Raw genomic sequence first — 22666 nt, forward strand, 5'->3', positions numbered from 1 at the left:
ATATATTGTGTACTATATAAATACATATATTACGAGTTATTTTTGAATATATTGCAATATATATGGAAATCGGCAATCATTTGCATATTTTGCAATATATTACACTATAAAAATATATTGAACAATATATGATTTGTCTGTGTAAGCTCTCAGTCGTACAGGAGTGGTCCATCGATGAGAAGGTTTCTTCAGCCGTCATCTGTACAAAAGTGAAGGTTTCGGACGTTTCGCCTCCTATCCCAGAGGCTTCGTCAGCGAACTAAAGTCTGACTGGTCGTATCGGCCCCATTTATATATCCCTAATGTCCAGGCATGGTGGCGCCGGACACAGCTATGATAGGTCCCTACTCTCAGGTTGGGGGGGGGCAGGGGACCCCTCCCTGTGGCCCCAGTGATTGTTCCTACATTCCTGACTAACGACTGGCCTATTACCCCCACTCCCCCCGGTATCAACTCATCAGCATAACGACCCTCATCAGCATTGCAAAAGTTGCCTAACCTGTTTTGCCTAAGCAGGCTATTGTATGAACGATCCAAATTGAACCTCACCCCACCAGACCGGTTTAATGAAGGATTTTGTTGTTTTATAAGAATCGCTTCTTTTACCCCCCTTTCAAACCATCTATGTTCTTTCGCTAAGATTTTAACCTCATTGTCGTCAAATGAGTGGTTGCTAGCTTTTGAAAAACAAAGTAATGTAGTTTATTCCATACATTGTAAGAATGAAAATTGTAAAGAGCAGTACATTGGGGAGACTCAACAAATTCTCAAAAAAAAGACTTTATCAACATCGCAGGGATAATACTAGTGGGCCTCAATCGGCAGTACATTTGCACCTCTTTCTTATATGGCGCTTGGCTGCCCTCCTTTGGCGGCTTTTGTTAATGCAGTTCGGCGCAGGATCGAATATATCGATAGTCCGGTTATATCGATATTTTTTTCAGACTCCCGAGAATATCGATATAACGAGACTTTACTGTAATTGAAACTGCAGCCTACTGGAGCACATCATTATTATTCCCTACTACGCGTGTTTTGTAAAATAATAAATGGTTTCAAGTTGATTCTTTGGTGAAACATGTCACGAGTAACGACACATTTTTGTTGTTTTTAAATTGCACTTAGACACACCTGGAAGAGGCATTCCCTCTCTTTGTCTTCCAGTCTACTGTGGCTCGGGTTTACTGCGCTCTTCACATCAAGGGTGAAAAGGAACCACACCGATGCGAGATGGACTACCCCCGACCAAACCTTAGCACATCGACCCACGCCACCATCCTGGGGCCCTAATGGAAGCCCCGGGCATCCAGACACCTCCTCGACTCGGACACAGGCGTCAAGTAGCGCGCTACTCATCACCGGACGCAGCGGGCCGTGCCGTCCTCTTTATCTCTTGCTGGGACAGGCTTTTTGGGAACATTGCAGGCTGACGTGACCAAATGAGCGCATTTTTATTTGCGGGCTCGGATTAACGCCCCACCAGATGCCCCAGAGAATCAATCGCTTTATCTCCCTAAAACACCGACGTGGTGAGAAGGGGCTTGTGAGGTGCTTTTAATGCCACCGCAGTTCCAGTGGCGACCGGGCTGTATTGATTGCGCCCATGTGCAGCTACGTGCATCTTGCGAGGACAGATCTATTTGTGTCATTCTGGGCTGGCATGAAGGGGGAGTGGGGTTTCCACCAGTGGGTTAGACAGCTCAGCCAATGGCGGATGCTAAAAACATAAAAACAGCCATGTTTACAGATTACTCAAAGGGAAAGCAAATTACAACAATTATGCAGGCTGTGGGAATACTGATATAAGCGTACCTGCGATTTCACCCAAAGACTCGTCTTTATGAGGCGAGAACACACGTAAAAGGGCACACCCAATTTGATTTGATAGCTAAACACTCAGCAAAGGGTGGGATTTAAACAAAGGGGCAAACAAAACAAGTAGAGGTTGTCAGATAAAAGAAACCTGATTGTTGAGTTCTGAGAGGTATCATTCATTGGATACATTTTAATCCATTCACAAGGTGTGAGTGCCAGGTCGACAGGATGTTGTCTCAGAGTCTTAAAAACAACAACACCAACAAGATCACATGAAATATTTTCACTTGTAGGGGGCAAGCGGGTGGAGTAGTCACCTGTCAACAACCGAAAATGCAGTGGCGGGCCGTGCACGACACTCCTAGGCCTACAGTAGTGCGACGTCTGAACCGCTTCACAGCTGCGAGTGTGGTGTGATTTATTACACATCCACTTGAGGATGTCGTTGGCCAGGAAATAACTTGTGACTTGAAGAAACTTAAATACAGTACTGTCATTAAACTGTTTGAATTTTTACTATGAACGTGTGGATTCATGATAACCTCATAAATTTGCAATTTTTTTATTTGTCCTTTTTTAGCTAGTTTCTGAGCTGTCCAACCGTTCTCAATTATGCCCATCCATTCTTGAAAAGTCCATCTTGAAATCTGCAACCAAATCCATTTCTTCTCCTCCTTCAACCTTTGTGGGTTGACAAAACCGCTATGAAATCAACACAACATGCATTTGCTTATGCAGCTCGTTACTGATACAGTGTGTGTGGTCTGGCCAGTATGCACTCATCACGAGGGGCGAGTGATACTATGATTGGCTAGTGACTATCCATCCATCCATTTTCCGTACCGCTTATTCCTCACTAGGGTCGCAGGGGGTGCTGGAGCCTATCCCAGCCATGTTCGGGCATGAGGCGGGGAACACCCTGAATTGGTTTCCAGCCAATCGCGGGGCACACAGAGACAAACAACTAGTCACTCTCACACTTAGGGACAATTTGGAGTGTTCAATCTGCCTGCCATGCATGTTTTTGGAATGTGGGAGGAAACCGGAGGACCCAGAGAAAACCCACGCGGGCCCGTGGAGAACATGCAAACTGACTAGCCAATCATAATTTGCGAAAATTCTGACGTTGCCTGCGCCTTGGGTTGGCAACTCAAACTCTGATTTGTTTTGGCAACCATTTCATAGACATTGATTTTTATGCACCAGAGACTGCAGAACTGATTGTGAAGTTGTAGATTTCTAACCATGGTAACAAATGATGGCCAAAATGTGCTTAAATACGAAAACACACATCTGGAAGTAGCACATTAGGGGTGAGCAAAGAAAGGTAGCTGAAAGACAATTTGGAATTCATGACAAATTCATGGACAAAACATAAACATCAGATATTTTTAGGCCTGCAGAGAAGGCCTTGAAACCTTATCAGCCCACCACTACTAATACTTTCCTGAGTGTGAATTGTAAAGCTCAAAAGAATGAGATCATATGAAATTGTCACGATTTGCGAGGTGGTGATGGCGGGTGCGTATCCCAAAAAGCAGGCAGGAGGGAGCAGGAGGTTGTTTGACAAATTGTATTAAAATAAAGGTCAGCAGGAACAAAATGTAAAACATCAAAATCATCTGAACAGAAGAAAGTATCAAAAGAAAACCGAGTGTAAAAGTCCGCCAAGGTTAAACAAACACATGCACAGCATACAATGCATGCGATTGCAGACAAAGCATGCAACAAACATGAACCGACACCGGATGGTCGTGGCCGGTGTCCTTTGAAGTGTCAGTGATTAAAACGACCAGCACCTGCGAGGCTGCAGGCAGGGCTGACGTCGCTACCCGTTGGTCGCCAATCTGATCGGGACGACCAGCACCTGTGCAGGTGCAGGCGGGGCCGACAGTGCCCCCCGTTGGTCGCCAACCAGATCATGACAGAAATTTCCCCATTGTGGGACTATTAAAGGCTTTCTGATTCTGATTCTTTCTGATTCTGAAATAGCACATTTTGACCAACTACAGCATGGGTCGGGAACCTTTTTGACTAAGAGAGCCATAAAAGTAAAATATTTAGAAATGTTTTTCAGTGAGAGCCACACACAAGCGCACACACATGCACACAAACACGCATGCAAACATGCACGACTCCACAGAGTAGCTTATTCACCATTTGATTGGCAACAGTTAACGTGTTTTGTTTAAAATGTCATATCAGCATTCTTTATATACTGTATACTAACTGTAGCAGAGAAAAAAAGAATTGAAAAACGTTATTATCGTGTTACCTTTACTTATAAATGAAGTCCAAGTCTCTCTGTCCCAATGGAGATCACTGCCAGTGAAGAAAGTCTTCCTTGATCAGTCCTGTTCCGACTGTATGTTTTCAGTCTTTTGTGCTGAGAATGACCGTTCCACTGATGCTGTAGTAGCTGGAACAGTGAGCACGAGCTGGAGCAACTTTGTCGCTTCAGGAATAGTTTCAATGAGATCCTTCTTGGCCAAAAAGCTGTCCAGGAGATTTACATTCATCCCTCACCGTTTGTGAGCTATACAGTCCGGTGTTGGTCTTCCTTTAATTATTATCTCCTGCTTCGATTGAAAGTGCAGTTTAGAAAATCCTTTCAATTTAGATATGTTATCCACCATTCTGAAAATAAGGCCAAGCAACATGAAAAAAAATGACTGGATGGTTGCACTTAACTTGCTAACTGTTTACTGTCGCTTGCTGTCACTAATTCTATTATTCTCACCTATGCACACAGTTTTGATAAAAATGAAATAAAATAAACACTTTAGTACAGTGTTTATAATGTACAGGGACTGTACATTATATATACCAGCTAAACTGTAGAAATTTAATTCATATACTAAAAGATTTTGAACACTTTAATAGCGAGATGCAGAGGGACAGCAATGCGGTCTCACTGCAGAGCAAGCCAGCACAGTTAGCATAGTCATTGCGCCATGGTGAGGCTCAGCCGGCTGCTGCCTCACCGCTCGTCTCCACTTAGTATCTGAACGGTAAATGGGAAAATTCAGCGATTTAAAAAAAAAATCAAAAAATGGTGAAGTTAAATGGAAAAGAACGTTAAAGTACAAATCACTAAATAAATATAACTGGTTAATTTATCTTGTCATTTGATATTTCCATGATGACAGGTGAGGCACAGCCTCGTCTGCCTCCCCTGACTGTACGTCACTGCCTGCACTAGAGCAAACGTGGTAATCACATGACAATGCCAAATAATCATTCTGTGTTCACATTTGGCGCTTTGCAGCACAGACAAGACGTTTACCCTTTCGGCGTTGCTATTTGCGCCAGCTTAAGAAGGAAGAATCTTCTCCCAAAATCACAGGCCTTTTATTTGCTTCAGAGATGGCATATTCATGACTGGGGCCAGAAGCGTCGCATTCCTATTCTAGCCCCATGGGACAGTGCAGAAAATGGTGTCACATCCAATTACTGTGGCACATTGTGAAAGTAAATCAAGACCTCTGCGGAGACCTCTGGAAATCAAAGTTTTGCAGATGCACACATACAGATTTTGGTTTTCAGGTCGCATGCGAACCGCTGGGAATGTCACTTCAGCGCCTTTCATACACAAGGGCAAGAAAATGACACAATGCTTAATTTCCACTTTTGACAGAATACATCGGAAGGTTTTGATGTGAGCACCCCGAAAAAGAAATTCAAATGTGGACCTCATTCAAAAATAGCAGCTCATTGAGTAATTTCACCAAGCATGCCTACAAGAGATTTTATAATAATAATACATTTAATTTACAAGCGCCTTTCTGAACACCCAAGGACACTTCACAACAAAAACAATACACAAAACATTAAATCATGAAGAAAACAATAAATAATAAAACAGCAGATTAAACTACACCACGAAAGAAAGTTTAAACAGGTGGGTTTTCAGGTGAGATTTGAAAGTAGGAAGGGAGTCAATGTTACGGATGTTGGGTGGAAGTGAGTTCCAGAGTTTGGGAGTGGAGCGGCTGAAAGCTCTGCACCCCATTGTGGTGAGACGGGCAGAGGGCATACAGAGGTGGAGGGAGGAAGAGGGCCCGAGAGGGAACGGAGATTTGAAGTAGGTCAGACAGATAGGGGGCAAGGTTATGGATGGCTTTAAATGTCAACGGAAGGATCTTGAAATCAATACGAAGTTTAACAGAGAGCCAATAGAGCTGCTGGAGGAGAGGAGTGATGGTGAAAGGAGGGGGTTTTCGTGATGATCCGGGCTGAGGAATTTTGGACCAGTTGGAAATTATGGAGAAATTTTTGATTGACCCCGAAAAGAAGTGAGTTACAATAATCGATACGCGAGGTGACGAGACTGTGGATAAGGATAGCAGTGGTGTGAGCCGTGAGAGAAGGACGGAGACGATTGATAATACGGAGGTGGAAATATGCAGACCGAGTTATGTTATTTATATGGAAGTGAAAAGATAGTGTGCTATCAAGGATGAGACCCAGGCTCTTGACCTGAAGGGCGGGGGACACAGTAGAACTGTCAATGGGGAGAGAGAAACTGTTTGCTTTGTGAAGGGTGGATTTAGTACCGACAAGGAGAAGTTCAGTTTTTTCACTGTTTAGTTTGAGAAAGTTATAAGAAAACCATGATTTAATTTCTGAGAGGCAAAGTGTAAGGAATGCAGGTGGAAGAGAGGCGTCGGCTTTACTGGAGAGGTAGAGTTGGGTGTCATCCGCGAAGCAGTGAAAATGAATGCCAAAATTGCGGAAGATATCACCAAGGGGAATAAGGTATGTAATAAAGAGAAGTGGCCCCAGAACAGACCCTTGGGGGCACACCAGAAAACACAGGGGAGGACCGTGAAGTGAATGAGTTAATTTGGATAAACTGTGAGTGGCTAGTGAGGTAGGAGGGAAACCAACTAAGTGGCGGGGATGGAAACCAGACTGGAATTGTTCGTAGAGGTTATTTTGAGTGAGGTGAGAGTGGAGCTGAGAGGCAACGGTTTTTTGAAGAATTTTAGCGATGAATGAAAGATGAGAAATTGGACGTAGGTTATTGAAATCGGTGGGATCTGAGCTTTTTTCAGAATTGCCGTTACAGCTGCGGTTTTGAGAGGGACAGGAACAATTCCAGTGGATAATGAGGAGTGAATAATAGCTGAAATAAAAGGGAGGAGGGAGGGTAGACACGATTTGATGAGGATAGTAGGCAGGGGGTAAAGCTGACAGGTGGAATTCTTGGACTTAGTGATGAGGTCAGAAATTAAGGAGGGATGAGGGAGTTCAAAAGAGGACAGAAGTTGATAGGGAGTAGGAAAGTTGGGGGAGGGGAGGGTTACAGAGGAGCCAAGGTGCTGGTGGATCTTGTTGATCTTTTCATTGAAAAATAAAAGCAGAGCGTTGCAGGTGTCTGAGGAGTGAAAGTGTGGGGGAGAGAGACAGGGGGTTGAATGATTTTGTTGTACAGGGAAAAGAGAGTCCGTGCCTTTCCAGTGTTCGAGTCAATCAGTCCAGAATAGTATTGTGATTTTGCGCATGTGATGTTTTTGCCAATGAAGTCATAAATAAAAATGACAAAATTATTTTAGAAAAAAATTCCACATTTGCATGAAATCGGTTCACAATATATAAAAAAAATTAATCAACTTTGAAAAATTTACTTGAGCCTGCAAAATCAAGATATAAGAAAATAAGTATAAAAAAAAACAAATGTGCGACCCGACCCCGCATAAGCGGCAGAAGATGGATAGAAAAAAAAAGGAAAAAAAACCTGTCTATTAAAACCAGTACGAGAATCTAATTTCAAATCATTTCATCAAAGAAATCAACAATAACTATACACACACACACACACACACACACACACACACACACACACATTTTATATATATATATATATATATATATATATATATATATATATATATATATATATATATATATATATATATATATATATATATATATATATATATATATATCTATATATACCCGGACAGAGTGTGTAAGGCGAAAAGTGTGTATCTCCAAAAAAAATTCCCATAGGAAACCATTAAAATGGGGTTCCCGGGTTTCCATAAAATATACTTTTCAACTAAATAAATCTTAAAACTACACACAACATAGCTTATTCTATGTATAATAAATGTGCTATTGTATTGTAATGAAAGAAAAACACTGCATTGTATCATAAAGTCACTTTATTTTCATTTGTGATGGTCATTGATGGCTTGATGGAATGACGTTGGAGGTCGAAGGTCAAAGGAAATTGCTGTTTGGAAAGAGAGGCGCATTACATGAGGACTGTAATTAAAGAAATAAACGGTGCTGTAAAATAAAGTTTTATTTACCTTTTTGATGGTCGTTGATGGCTTATGGAAGTCACCTTCCATAAGGACTGTTGGTAACTAAACCTCTGGTGTGGCTTCTCTTCTTTTTTCTTTGGAGACTCCTCATCATTTTTGCTGATTAAAAACCTCTTAATTGACACCTGTTGCTTTCTGACTTGTAAGGTCTTACGAAGCTGAGGCATCCATCTCCTCGCGCTCAGATGTTCTCGAACCATCCGTTACTGGCTTTAAAATCCTCAATAAGCGCCGAACTTCCAGGTTGGCGCATGGCGATATCGGCGCGAATTAGCCGTGCTTTCTTGCATAAAAAAGCTTTACTCACGCTGTCGCCGGATAGCTGCTTTTTGTTAATCCAAATTAACAGACGTTTATCAACTTCTTCGATTGCCCGAGACTGTCGCTTTGAGAGCACGGAAAAACCTTTTGCAACAGACGCACTTTTGATGGCTTCTCTGTTCCGGAGAATGGTAGCAATTGTTGACTTAGCATAGCCGTGCTTGGCCACTAAATCACACAAACGCACACCTCGTTCATGTTTTTCAATTATCTCCTTCTTCTCAGCGACGGTGATTTTATTTTGTGTCTTCTTGGGCTGAACACGAGCCTGTGGTGGGGTTTTTTCGGTCCCATCATCGGAAAATTATTTGTTATTTAGTTTTTTTTGTTTTTTTGACTTCAAGACGGCGCCCCGAGAGTGGCTGCCTTTCCAGCAGCTCATGTATTTTGTTATTCTACTTTCATTACTTTCATCAATTTGCTGCTGTGAAATGTAAATTTCTCCACTATGAGACTAATAAAGGCAAATCCAATCCAATCCAATCCAAAATTATCAGCAAAAAGCTCCAAGGAGGCGTCGATGTGTGCATTCAATGAGAGGGGGTGTGGAAAGTAGTGCCGGCTGGAGCGCTGTTCGGTCGTGTGCTTCCGCCGAAGATCACTCCGCCAGCCGTGGTAGCTGTGTATTATGACAATAGTGTTTATTATAAGGTTTAATTTTCATAAATTTGACATTTGTAAGACGAAAAGTTTGTAAGATAAGGTGTTTATAAGTTTTGGTCTCACTGTATATATATATATATATATATATATATATATATATATATATATATATATATATATATATATATATATAGCGGCTGGATATCTCAGTTGATAATGCATCGGTTTGGCATATGGGAGACGAGGGTTCGAATCCCACTTGTGGCAGAGAAAATGAGCACAATGACATCATCCAGTGTGGGTCCTTGGGCAAGACCCTTCACGCTAATGCCTACCTCATACAATGATGAGAGACAATAAATGGAATGACATGCCGGCTCAGACGTCGCCCGGCCAAACAAGGTCTGCGTCAGGTGCTGGGGAACCAGAGCACCCTGATGAAAAATGGGCTACTGGAACAAAGCGGAGATGGACGAGATGCGATAACATGGCTCTGTTGGAATGCTACTACTCAAGCAACCCTAGTCAGAGGGGTTACATGCGGAGAATGGGGGCTGAATGGTTACTTCGAAACCCACAGTCACGGTTGACCACGAAACAACTAGTAGCTCAGTGTTCCAATATCCACAAACGGCAATTGCTATCACAACTTGAGATTGATGAGGTACAACACAAATTCCGAGGTGAAGGGCCCCAGGCTGCCACATCACAGGAAGAGGTTCAACCAGAGATTGGGAGGCAAGCCCCAATGAATAATGAGATTGGGAAGCCAGCCCCAATAAATGAAATGCTGAGCGAGGCAGCAAATGACCTGAGAGATAAGATCATGGCAAGAATGAAAACTGGGCAACGAAGGCACCGATTACAACGGCTATGTGAAGTACCACCTGAAAGTCTCATGGAAACTGTGAATGCAGCACTGAGAACGATCCCGACCGGAACGATCACGGAAACCAATGAGCTGATATACACCTCAGCATCAGTGATCCTAGACATGCTTGGCTACAAGAGCAACCATGAGAGCCACGAGATTCATTACCCACCATGGAAAAGACGGTTGGAGGCCAAGATCAAGGCGGCTCGGAAAGATGTGAGTCAATTGACGGAGACCCAGAGAGGTGTGAATAAAAGGCCAATACCCAAGAGGTACATGCAGATAACCATACCTGAAGCACTCGAAACTGCCAAACAAAGGCTCCAGGCCTTGGCCAGTCGCCTAAAGAGGTACACGAAAGAGAATGAGGCCAGAAGAATAAACAGGCTGTTCGCAACACAACCTGCGAAAGTGTACGCTCAGTGGCAGGGTTCTAACAGCAGAGCAGACCCTCCAAGGCTGGAAACTGAAAGATACTGGAAAGGCATATGGGAGAAGGAGGTCGCACATAACAGCAGTGCACAATGGCTGGTGACTCTGAAAGAGGAGCACAGCAACCTCCCTGAACAGAACCCAGTTACCATCACAGCGGCAGATATACAAGGAAGAGTCTCAGGTATGAAAAACTGGACGGCACCAGGCCCGGATATGGTCCACACCTACTGGCTAAAGAAACTCACAGCTCTCCACGAGCGCCTAGCAGCACAAATGAACCAGCTGCTGATGGATGGGACTCACCCAGGATGGCTAACCGAAGGGCGAACAATCCTGATCATGAAGGATTCCTCAAAGGGTGCAGTTCCTTCCAACTATCGGCCAATAACCTGTCTCTCCACAACATGGAAGCTCATGTCAGGCATCATTGCGGCTAAGATAAGTGGACACATGGATCAATACATGAGCAAAGATACTAGAGGTGCCAAACATCAGCTGCTGGTTGACAGAACAGTCGCTCAAGACCGCAGGTCCCGACATACCAACCTGTGCACAGCCTGGATTGATTACAAGAAAGCATATGACTCGATGCCACACACATGGATCAATGAATGCTTGGAGTTGTATAAGGTCAACAGGACCCTGAGAGCCTTCGTTGCAAACTCGATGAGGATGTGGAAAACCACACTTGAAGCCAATGGCAAGCCACTAACGCAAGTGTCCATCAAATGTGGCATATACCAAGGTGATGCACTCTCCCCACTGCTGTTCTGCATAGGACTGAACCCCCTCAGCCAGATAATCGCCAAGACAGGCTATGGATACCGCCTCAGAAATGGAGCTACGATCAGTCACCTCCTCTACATGGATGACATCAAGCTGTATGCTAAGAGCGAAAGGGACATAGACTCCCTGATCCACACAACCAGGATCTACAGCAGTGATATCGGAATGTCATTCGGGCTGGAGAAATATAGTCGGATGGTGACTAAGAGGGGCAAGGTAGTTCACACTGAAGGGGTCTCACTCCCTGAAGGAACAATAGCAGACATTGAAAACAGCTACAAGTACCTCGGTATACCACAGGCCAATGGCAACCTCGAATTAGCAACAAGGAAAGCGGCTACGACCAAATACCTCCAGCGGGTGAGGCAAGTCCTCAGAAGCCAGCTCAATGGCAAGAACAAGACCCGGGCAATAAACAGCTATGCCCTGCCAGTGATCAGATACCCTGCAGGAATAATAAGGTGGCCAAAGGAAGAGATTCAGACCACGGATGTTAAGACCCGAAAACTCCTCACCATGCACGGAGGGTTCCATCCCAAGTCCAGCACCCTGAGACTGTACACAAGCCGTAAGGAAGGAGGCCGGGGACTAGTGAGTGTGAGAGCCACTGTCCAGGATGAAACATCCAAGCTCCATGAATACATCAAAGAGAAGGCTCCAACGGATGATGTACTCAGAGAATGTCTCAGTCAATGGGGAACAGCGGATGAGGTGCTGGAAGAGGGACAATCATGGGAGGAAAAGCCCCTACACGGGATGTACCACCGAACCATAGCAGAAGTGGCTGATCTCAAGAAGTCCTATCAGTGGCTAGAGAGGGCTGGCCTAAAGGACAGAACAGATGCACTCATCCTGGCTGCCCAAGAGCAGGCCCTGAACACCAGAGCCATAGAGGCAGGGATATACCACACCAGACAAGACCCAAGGTGTAGGTTGTGCAAAGAGGCACCTGAGACAATCCAACACGTAACTGCAGGGTGTAAGATGCTGGCAGGGAAAGCCTACATGGAGCGCCATAACCAGGTGGCTGGCATAGTCTACCGAAACATCTGTGCGGAGTATGGACTGGAAACCCCACGGTCAAAATGGGAAACACCTCCCAAGGTGGTGGAGAATGACCGAGCAAAAATCCTGTGGGACTTCCAGATACAGACTGACAAGATGGTAATGGCCAACCAACCAGATATCGTGGTCATAGATAAAGGGGAAAGGAAAGCCGTTGTCGTGGATGTAGCGGTCCCGAGTGATGGGAACATCAGAAAGAAGGAACATGAGAAAATCGAGAAATACCAAGGGCTCAGAGAGGAGCTGGAGAGAGGAAGGTAAAGGTGACAGTCGTGCCTGTGGTGGTCGGAGCACTTGGGGCAGTGACCCCCAAACTCGACGAGTGGTTGCAACAGATCCCGGGAACAACATCGGATATCTCGGTCCAGAAAAGCGCAGTGCTGGGAACAGCACGGATACTGCGCAGAACCCTCAAGCTTCCTGGCCTCTGGTAGAGGACCCGAGCTGAAATGGGGACAGACACCACCCATGGTGGGTGAGACGAGGAGGATTTTTTTTTTTTATATATATATATATATATGTGTGTGTGTGTGACGCGTGTCACAACAGTAACTGTCTTCGTCTCCACGATGCTGCCGTCTTAATGAGACCAGATGCGTGAATGTGTCTTTTTATTTATTTTATTTCTGCAACACAGTATGGCAGAAGGGATGGGTGAAGTCGCATGGGTTTCGTCTTGTGATTAACCTGAATCTCCTTGAGATCAGAATCAGAATCAGAATCATCTTTATTGCCAAGTATGTAGGACACACAAGGAATTTGTTTCCGGTAGAACACGCTGCACTAGTATCGTTGTCAAAAAAACTGCTAAGTGGCACTATACAGTTCCATTTTGGCTACTGTTGAAAGAGTTCAAAGAGTTAATGGCTTGGGGAATTGTTGAAAGATTGTTCTCAAATGCAAAACATTGTAGATAACAAAACAGAATTAACAACGTGTGATCGTATAGTGGTTATTTACAGAAAAAGACAATACAACACAAGTTCACTGTTATTTACAAGATGTCCCTGAACGCATCATGGGCGGAGACTCGGCAGAACACGCGGTGCATTTACAAGATGTCCCTGAACGCATCATGGGCGGAGACTCGGCAGAACACGCGGTGCGCTTGTAATGGCTGGCGCACAGTTCAACCCGCCACGGACACTCACGGGCAAATGAAACACGACACAAGAAACTAAATATTGTTCAATAAAAACGAAATGAAACAATTATTACCTGCAACACAGTATGGCAGAAGGGATGGGTGAAGTCGCATGGGTTTCGTCTTGTGATTAACTGCGCAATAGAAAAGCACTATGAAGCACATGTGCTCCAAAGTTCCACTCGACAAAACGTGAAGTAAATAATGACACAAAAAGTAATCTGGACTCAAAATGAATAAGGGAACTAATTAGATAACACTAGACAGTACAAAAGGGGAAACAAAATAAGATATTGTCATGAAAATGCGCGTTAATCAAGACCATCAGAAAATTGCGACTCACCCTGAATCTCCTCGAGATTGTTCTGGAAACTATGGGCGGGACATAGTGCCACGCTGTGCGCCGTTGCGTCACTTCCTTCATAATTTAATAATCTAAGTGCACAACTCCGTTACATATATACACATACAGATACATGTGTGTATATATATATATATATATATATATATATATATATATATATATATATATATATATATATATATATATATATACACAGTAAAGTCTCGATATATCGATATTCAAGGGAGTCCGAAAAATATCGATATAACCGGGACTATCGATATATCCGATCCTGTGCCGAACTGCATTAAACAAAAGCCGCCAAAAGAGGGCAGCCAAGCGCTATATAAGAAACGGAGCTGGCCATTAGCTCCCTTTTTTTTGGGTGAGAGATGTTCCCCCAATGTTGCCTCAAAATGGCACATATAATTCTTTAATGATTGTAAACATGTATGCTTTAATCTTCAGAACTACAGTGTATTTGAAACATATTCATAACTGGATGTGTAACAGGAAAGCATATTATCCGAATCTGAAGCCATTGTTTGGATTCACAAGCAATGCAAGACGTCTTGGCGTTAAGTCATTTTTATTTGCATTTGAATAAAAAGTGACATCGGCTGTCCTTTAATACACAGTATGGAATGTTAATTTTCAAAATCATCGCGCTTCAGCAGACAAAACAAGAAACATTGTTGCAAAAAACGATTGCATTCATATACAGTACAGTGGGCATGTACATAACACAACAGGGAAACTGCAACGCTTACATCTTACTGTATTATGTATACAATTTAAAAAAGTCATCAATCTTCTTCTGCTTCCCATTTTTACCTTTTAACACAAACACTTCAATCTCGTCTGCTACACACGAGCTAGCGTCTGAAAATGAAAATGGCTCTGCTACACGGGTGCTGGGCACGTAACCAAGTCACCTGACCAAGTCGACCAATGGCGCGACTGATGGCGTGACACGTAACCAAGACACGTGACCAAGTCGACCAATGGCGCGACCGATGGCGTGTCACATGACAAAGTTACACGGCCAAGTCGACCAATAGCGCGACCGATGGCGGCTCATGTGATAAAATTAAACAAATCTTTTTCATTTGTTCTTGAGAATAGGCTTACCTACATGCGACAGCGAGTTGTCCTCTCCTTCAGCCATTGTGGGTTAAAAAAGCGAGTAGACATACTTGGTTTTTCTGCTAATGTTTCCGGGTCTGATCTGTTGTCAGCTTGTTTGATTTGCATAGCGCTGCCTCCGCTGAGGGCTGAGGTAAAGTGAGTATCCAATCACAGGACGCGTACGTCATGTTCAACGCGAGGCCCTCTAGCTGGCCTTACTGTGCCAACTCGTGATCTGATTGGCTATCGCAACTGTATATCAACTACATGTGCCCGTTCATGTACAGCACACAGACGCCCTCACTGTTGATTCTGAAGGCGTCGGTCAGATTTCATACAGCCTGGAGACACAAACTAGCTGAATTCTGCTTGGATTAAGAACTCTGACCTAAAACTAAAACACTGAAAGGAGCAGAACCAAATGGATGTAATATAACATCAAGAAAACAGTATGTAGAATAATTATATATACACCTATATTTAGAAAAAATACTTTTTTAATGAAATTGACTTTTATTATAATTATGATAATGAATTCTGATTATGTTAGGCCAGCAGAGAAGGCCTTGCTGGCCCTGACGGCCCACCACTGACGTATACACAGTACACACACACATACATATAGTGTATGAACACACCATATTTTTCAGTGTACTAAGGCACACCAGAGTATAAGGCACACCCCCAATTAATGGTGTATTTTAAAACTCTTTCCATGTAAATGCAAACCGAAGTATAAGGTGCACCTTCAATGAATGAAAGAAAACAAGAACAATATAATATATAAATAGGTCTGTGTAAGCTCTCAGTTGTACAGGAGTGGTCCATCGATGAGAAGGTTTCTTCAGCCGTCATCTGTACAAATTTGAAGGTTTCGGACGTTTCGCCTCCTATCCAAGTGCTTCGTCAGCGAACTAAAGTCTGACTGGTCGTGTCGGCCCTATTTACATATCCCTAATGTCCAGACATGGCGGCGCCAGACACAGCTATGATAGGTCCCTACTCTCAGGTTGGGGGGAGCAGAGGACCCCTCCCTGTGGCCCCACTGATTGTTCCTGACTAACGACTGGCCTATTTCCCCCACTCCCACCGGTATCACCTCATCAGCATTACGAATGTTGCCTAACCTGTTTTGCCTAAGCAGGCTATTGTATGAACGATCCAAATTGAACCTCACCCCACCGGACCGGTTTAATGAAGGATTTTGTTGTTTTATAAGAATCGCTTATTAATTTTGTTTTTCTACTTTAATTCCTTTCATCACTTTGCTGCTGTGAAATGTAAATTTCTCCCCTGTGAGACTAATAAAGGCAAATCCAATCCAATCCAATTCTTTTACCCCCCTTTCAAACCATCTTTGTTCTTTCGCTAAGATTTTAACCTCATTGTCGTCAAATGAGTGGTTGCTAGCTTTTAGGTGCAAATGTACTGCCGATTGAGGCTCACTTGTATTATCCCTGCGATGTTGATAAAGTCTTTTTTGGAGAATTTGTTGAGTCTCCCCAATGTACTGCTCTTTACAATTTTCATTCTTACAATGTATGGAATAAACTACATTACTTTGTTTTTCATTTGGATGCACTGATTTGCCTTAACGTGTTTATCGGTTTGAAATAAGTAGGAATTTTATGTTGCCAAAGGACTCTTTGTAATTTTTTAGAAACTCCTGCAATGTAAGGTACTGCTACTCCTCTTCTTTTTGTATCCTGAGAATTAACAAGGGAAACCGGGTAGACTGCCGGTTTCCCTGCTTAGCCGTGTGGGTTATTCTGCCACGCGATAGGCTAAGCACTGGCTAGGGTCTCAAAATATGTGATAATTGTCCAAATTACCAAAGGGCAAAGACGAACGCGAGCTGGCCGAGGCTCTGGCCCCACGGGCACGGCTGGTTCACGACGCTCTTCGAGGCGTCCCATCGGTGTTCTCTGATGTGTGACAGGACGTCAGTAGTCTTTGCTTGAGAAGTCGTTCGAGGGGGTCGGTGCCGCCACTCTCCTTAGGCGGCTGGCATGCCAACGCGACCCGTCAGCCAGACAGAAGGTGGTCGGTCCGCTTTGGGCGGTAATCTGGACTGGTGCTGTCCAGAATGAGTCCAATTTGTGAGAGCAGCACGGCCGGCGAATGCGGACCCAGTCCGACACAGTAAGTGTGCGTTGCTTCGTCCGGCGCTTCTCGTTGGGCCCTCTGCTGGCTGAGGAAGAGTAAGGGAGGCCGTCTGCTTGGTTGGAGCTTTCTCCACCCCCGTTGGCCTGGGGGTGAATTGTGGCACCCGCATTGTCAGAGATGGAAAAGCCGAGTGCACAAAACAAGTCCAAGCCCAAGAGGTTGGCGCCATGACGGGATATTTGGAAGGTGAAGGGGGGGAGAGTCCTCGAGCCATAGCGCACTGTGAAGGTGGCAGTGCCCACCATACCAATCTTAGTTTGGCCATAGCCAAACAAGTCCTCAGCGTCGGCCTCGATCTGGAGATGAGGAAATAGCCGTCGAACTGTGGACACGTTCAACAGTGACCTGGAGGCTGCCGTGTCGAGCAGGAGTGGTAAGCTCACTCCATCCAGTTCCACTGTGCACCACTTGAATGGCTTGGCGCGCGAGCCCACGCAGTGGATGGTGGTTCGCCTCGGCTGGTCTGGTGAGAGGCGTGGCGGGTATGTTGACGTGGGAACAGAGCGGCACATCCTGGCGAAGTGGTTCCTCCTTCCGCAGTGCTGGCATCTCTGTCCAATGGCTTTGCAAGTTGGCGCGCGTGTCGGGTGCCAGGCAGACCCACAGTTGGCACAAGGTCTGCGTGTGTTGGCCCGTTGATGTCTGACGACATTTATCTCGGTACGGTCGTAAGTGAAGGTGGGAGCAGAGCGGCACATCCTTGCGAAATGATTCATCTTCCCGCAGCGTTGGCATCGTTGTCCGGTGGCTCTGCAAGTGGGCGCACGTGTGGGGTGTGAGGCTGACCCACAGTTGGCACAAGGCGTGCGTGCATCGGCCCCTTGACGTCTGGCCACATTTATCTCTGCACCGTCGTATGTAGAGGTGGAGTCGTAGGTGGCGGTGGCTTCTGGGAGTGGCGAGGTTGGAGCAACAATCTGTGCCAATGCGGGAGAGTGTGAAGGTGTGGGTGGGTTCACAAGCCGAGCCGTTAGTTGTGCTGCGTTCTCCAATTGGAACGCCATCTCCACAGCCTTCGATAGTGGGAGGTCGTCAGGGGACAATAACAGTTTCTCCCGTAGTTTGGGATCAATCGTGTGCTCGGCGAGTTGATCCCTAATCATTTCCTCCTCCAAGCGGCCGAATTTACAGAGGCCCGCTAAACACCGCAAGTCGGCAACGTAGTGGTGTACCGACTCGCCTGTTCGTTGCCGTCGTTGACGGAAGGCAATCCGCCGGACAATCACGCCCTGAGGTGGGGCGAAATGTCGGGCCAATAAAGTGACACAATCCCCGTATGTCTTCACGGGTCCAAGAGAGCGAAAAATGCGCTGCCCCTCACTACCTAAACTGTGTATTAGCATAGCCGTTCGGCGTGCTTTGCTTGCCTCGTTTAGTCCGGTCGCCGTCAGATACGTCGTAAACGAGTCATACCAGCGGGACCACGGGACTGGTGGCTCACCGGGGAGCGCGAGAAACGAGGGGAGGGGAGCTGTGTAGAAGTCCATCTTCGTCGCCAATGTTGTGTCCGGAGGAATGAGAGGAGGAGAGTTGCTTTGTCAACGTGTTTATTGTGCCACCATCTTAGTCTACCTGCGGTCGTGACGTCACCGCTGCTTTACGACCTGTCGCAACATTCTGTAGCAGTGTGACATATGCTACAGTACCCACAGTTAGTGAGTGCTCTCCTGATATGTTTTGACTCCTTTTCTCTACCTTCAATGCTAGTTGGTATTAGTTTAGCCCTATGCTGGAGGGTTCTGATAACTCCTAGTTTGTGTTGTAAATATATAAATAGGTTTTTCAAATACATGGCACACCATATTAGTAGACTGGTGTTACGCACTACTTCTACTAGGGGGAAAATTGAGTCAGTGCATGCTGACAGTAGTTGCGAGTGCTGTTGTGGCTCAATAATCATCTAAGGAGCACCTACCGATAGGCCGCAGGGTCATCTTTTGAAGAAAATGAAGGCTTTTGAATGCGCCTTACACACCAGAAAATACGGTATATATAATCCAATTTGTATATACCAATCGAGCAACATTAGAGCATTTGATTATCTTTAAAGATTATAATTCTGTGCACCTTTCTATGGATGCTTCGGGTCAACACAGGACCGAAAATGACACTGTGATCATAGCTGGCAGGGAAGACATGATCTCTCTTTCAGTCCTTCTCCCACTTTTTCCTCATTCCCCCACGACCATTCGGTGCCTTCCCCTCCATTAGCCTCCCCTCATAGCCATGTTCTCTGTGTGACAGAAAGCCTTTGGGGAGGTATAAGAGGTAGTTATGGGGGGATGTGGCAGCCTCCACAGTTTAATTGGAGACGTGTCATACTAAATAAATGGTGCAAAAACAAGCGCTGACTGGAGGCTTGAGGGAGGGGCCCTGGGGATGCTGCCTGTTTTATTGGGCAGGAGCCTTGCACTGCTCCGGGGCGATGCGCTGCTTCGATGCCCTCCAACTAACCAGGCGGTGTGCCTCCCAAAGACAACATCGAGCTGAGACGTTAACATACACACGACAGGCAAATTAGGATTTCACAACACGGGATATTTTCATGTGACATCAATGTACAAAAAGGTGGAAACCGGGGCGATTCAATGATCAGAAGTTTCGAGGTGCTGACGATTTCTGAGCATGTCTGCTTGGAGGGGGGGGGGGGTATTTGGTTGCCTGATCAACACACGCAAATGCAGAAAGACTATCAAACACCACAACACTTAGCCTTCGAAAACAAGCTTGCCATTCATCACACACACACGCCTAAAACATACAGGAGAGTGGCCCTTAAGGATCTGACACTGACTTGTGGTTGAGACACTTAAAGGACAACCGACACCCTTTTTTGTTTCCGAACTGACATCAGAAAAAAATGTTTTATAGCATCTAAAATACCCAAAACACGCAGGATGATATTTTTAGTCAAATGCAAAACACCAATAAAATGACTTAAAGTGTGCTGAAATTGCAAAAAAATTGAAACGTGGCCCGTTTCAGAACCTTGTTCGTGGTGTCACGCCAAGACGTCTTGCCTTGCTCGAGAATCAAAACAATGGCTTCAGATTCAGAGAACATGCTTTCTTGTTACTCATTCAGCTATGAATATGATTTAAAAAGTTCTGAAGAGAAAGCATACATGTTGGCAATCGATTAAAGAATTCATTCTGTGTCATTTTGAGGCATCTGGGGGGGAAATGTCGCACCCAAAAAAGGCAGAAGATGGCGACAAAGCTCTGTAGCATGTCAGCAATCTTTATACATATACAAACTGTAGCATAGAAAAAAAAGAAAAACTTATTATCGTGTGACCTTTACTTATAAATGAAGTCCATGTGCCGCTCCTTCTGAAGAAAGCCATCGATACCTTCTTTGTTTGAAGCCTTCCTTATCTGTCTTCAGTTTCAAAAGTCTCTGTCTCGATGGGGATCACTGCCAGTGAAGAAAGTCGTCCTTGATCAGTCCTGTTCCGACTGTATGTTTTCAGTCTTTTCAGTGCTGAGAATGACCTCTCCTACTGATGCCGTAGTAGCTGGAACAGTGAGCACGAGCTGGAGCAACTTTGTCGCCTCAGGAATAGTTTCAATGAGATCCTTCTCCGCCAAAAAGCTGAGAAGCTGTCCAGGAGATTTACATCCAACCCTCACCGTTTGTGAGCTATACAGTCCGGTGTTGGTCTTCCTTTAATTATTATCTCCTGCTTCGATTGAAAGTCCAGTTTAGAAAATTCTTCAATTTAGATATGTAATGCTCCATTCTGAAAATAAGGCCAAGCAACATGAAAAAATGACTTGATGGTTGCACTTAACTTGCTAATTGTTTAATGTAGCTTGCTGTCACTAATTCTATTATTGTGCAGCCGAGGAGTCGCAAGAAGAATCTCTGGAATCACCTGCGCCCCCTGTCATGAGGCAGGAGAACTGTGTGCCTCACCTTCGCACACAGTTTTGATAAAAATAAAATAAACACTGTAGTACAGTGTTTATAATGTACAGTGACTGTACATTATATACAACAGCTAAACTGTAGAAATTTCGTTCATATACTAAAAGCTTTTAAACACTTTAATGGCGATATGCAGAGGGACAGCAATGCGGTATCACTGCAGAGCAAGCCAGCACATTTAGCATAGTGATTGCGCAATCCATGGTGAGGCTCAGCCGGCTGCTGCCTCACCACTCGTCTCTACTTAGTATTTGAACGGTAAATGTGAAAATTCCGCGATTTTGAAAAAAAAAATCCAATGGGCTCAAAAATTTTGTCAAAACAAACAAGGATTCACCATCGCATTATTTATGTGTTTTCCTTTTAATTTCGCCATCAACACAGTTTTCAGACCAAACAAAGTACCGCAAAATGCATTGACGTGATGAAAGGACTGCTACAGTGTGTCCTTTCGCGGTCAGGTGTGTTCCTTCTGTGACGACAGGACTCGTAACCAACTCAAAAACATGACTTCCGGAATATTCAGTGTGAGTCTTAAAACGTAAAATATAGCTATATGCGGTGGAATCTTTGTAAAATACGCTCAGTAAAAGTCATTTGAAGCGATTTTACAAATTATGGACACAACTTGTCTGGAGGCGTCGGTTGTCCTTTAACTCATTGTGAAAACACACACACACACACACAACACTTGTCTTGTTTGTTATGACAGTTTCCAAAATGAAGTGTTTAGTATGTTACATTTTGTGGGTATAAACAGGATATATGGCAAGTCGCCAGTGACGTGCGGTGAGGTTCATGGAGGGTGAGGCACTGACGTCATCACAGTCAGATTTACAAACTTATGAACTCTACAAAGTAGTTTATTCACTCTGACGAAGGCGGAAGTAGTCGCCGAAACATGTCAGGTATTTGAACACCCACACTGCCTGTAAGTAAAGAATCTGCTTAAAATTAGATATCAAGTAGACAGGATGAACTTAGTACAATGGTTTATTCACCATTTGATTGGCAACCGTGAACGTGTTTTGTTTAAAATGTCATGTCAGCATTCTTTATACATATACAAACTGTAGCATAGAAAAAAAAGAAAAACTTATTATCGTGTTACCTTTACTTATAAATGAAGTCCATGTGCCGCTCCTTCTGAAGAAAGCCATCGATAACTTCTTTGTTTGAAGCCTTCCTTATCTGTCTTCAGTTTCAAAAGTCTCTGTCTCGATGGGGATCACTGCCAGTGAAGAAAGTCGTCCTTGATCAGTCCTGTTCCGACTGTATGTTTTCAGTCTTTTCAGTGCTGAGAATGACCTCTCCTACTGATGCCGTAGTAGCTGGAACAGTGAGCACGAGCTGGAGCAACTTTGTCGCCTCAGGAATAGTTTCAATGAGATCCTTCTCCGCCAAAAAGCTGAGAAGCTGTCCAGGAGATTTACATCCAACCCTCACCGTTTGTGAGCTATACAGTCCGGTGTTGGTCTTCCTTTAATTATTATCTCCTGCTTCGATTGAAAGTCCAGTTTAGAAAATTCTTCAATTTAGATATGTAATGCTCCATTCTGAAAATAAGGCCAAGCAACATGAAAAAATGACTTGATGGTTGCACTTAACTTGCTAATTGTTTAATGTAGCTTGCTGTCACTAATTCTATTATTGTGCAGCCGAGGAGTCGCAAGAAGAATCTCTGGAATCACCTGCGCCCCCTGTCATGAGGCAGGAGAACT

This window comes from Hippocampus bargibanti, linkage group LG11, assembly GCF_051943395.1.
Source record: "Hippocampus bargibanti isolate YZ-2025 linkage group LG11, ASM5194339v1, whole genome shotgun sequence".
Taxonomy (NCBI): Eukaryota; Metazoa; Chordata; class Actinopteri; order Syngnathiformes; family Syngnathidae; genus Hippocampus; species Hippocampus bargibanti.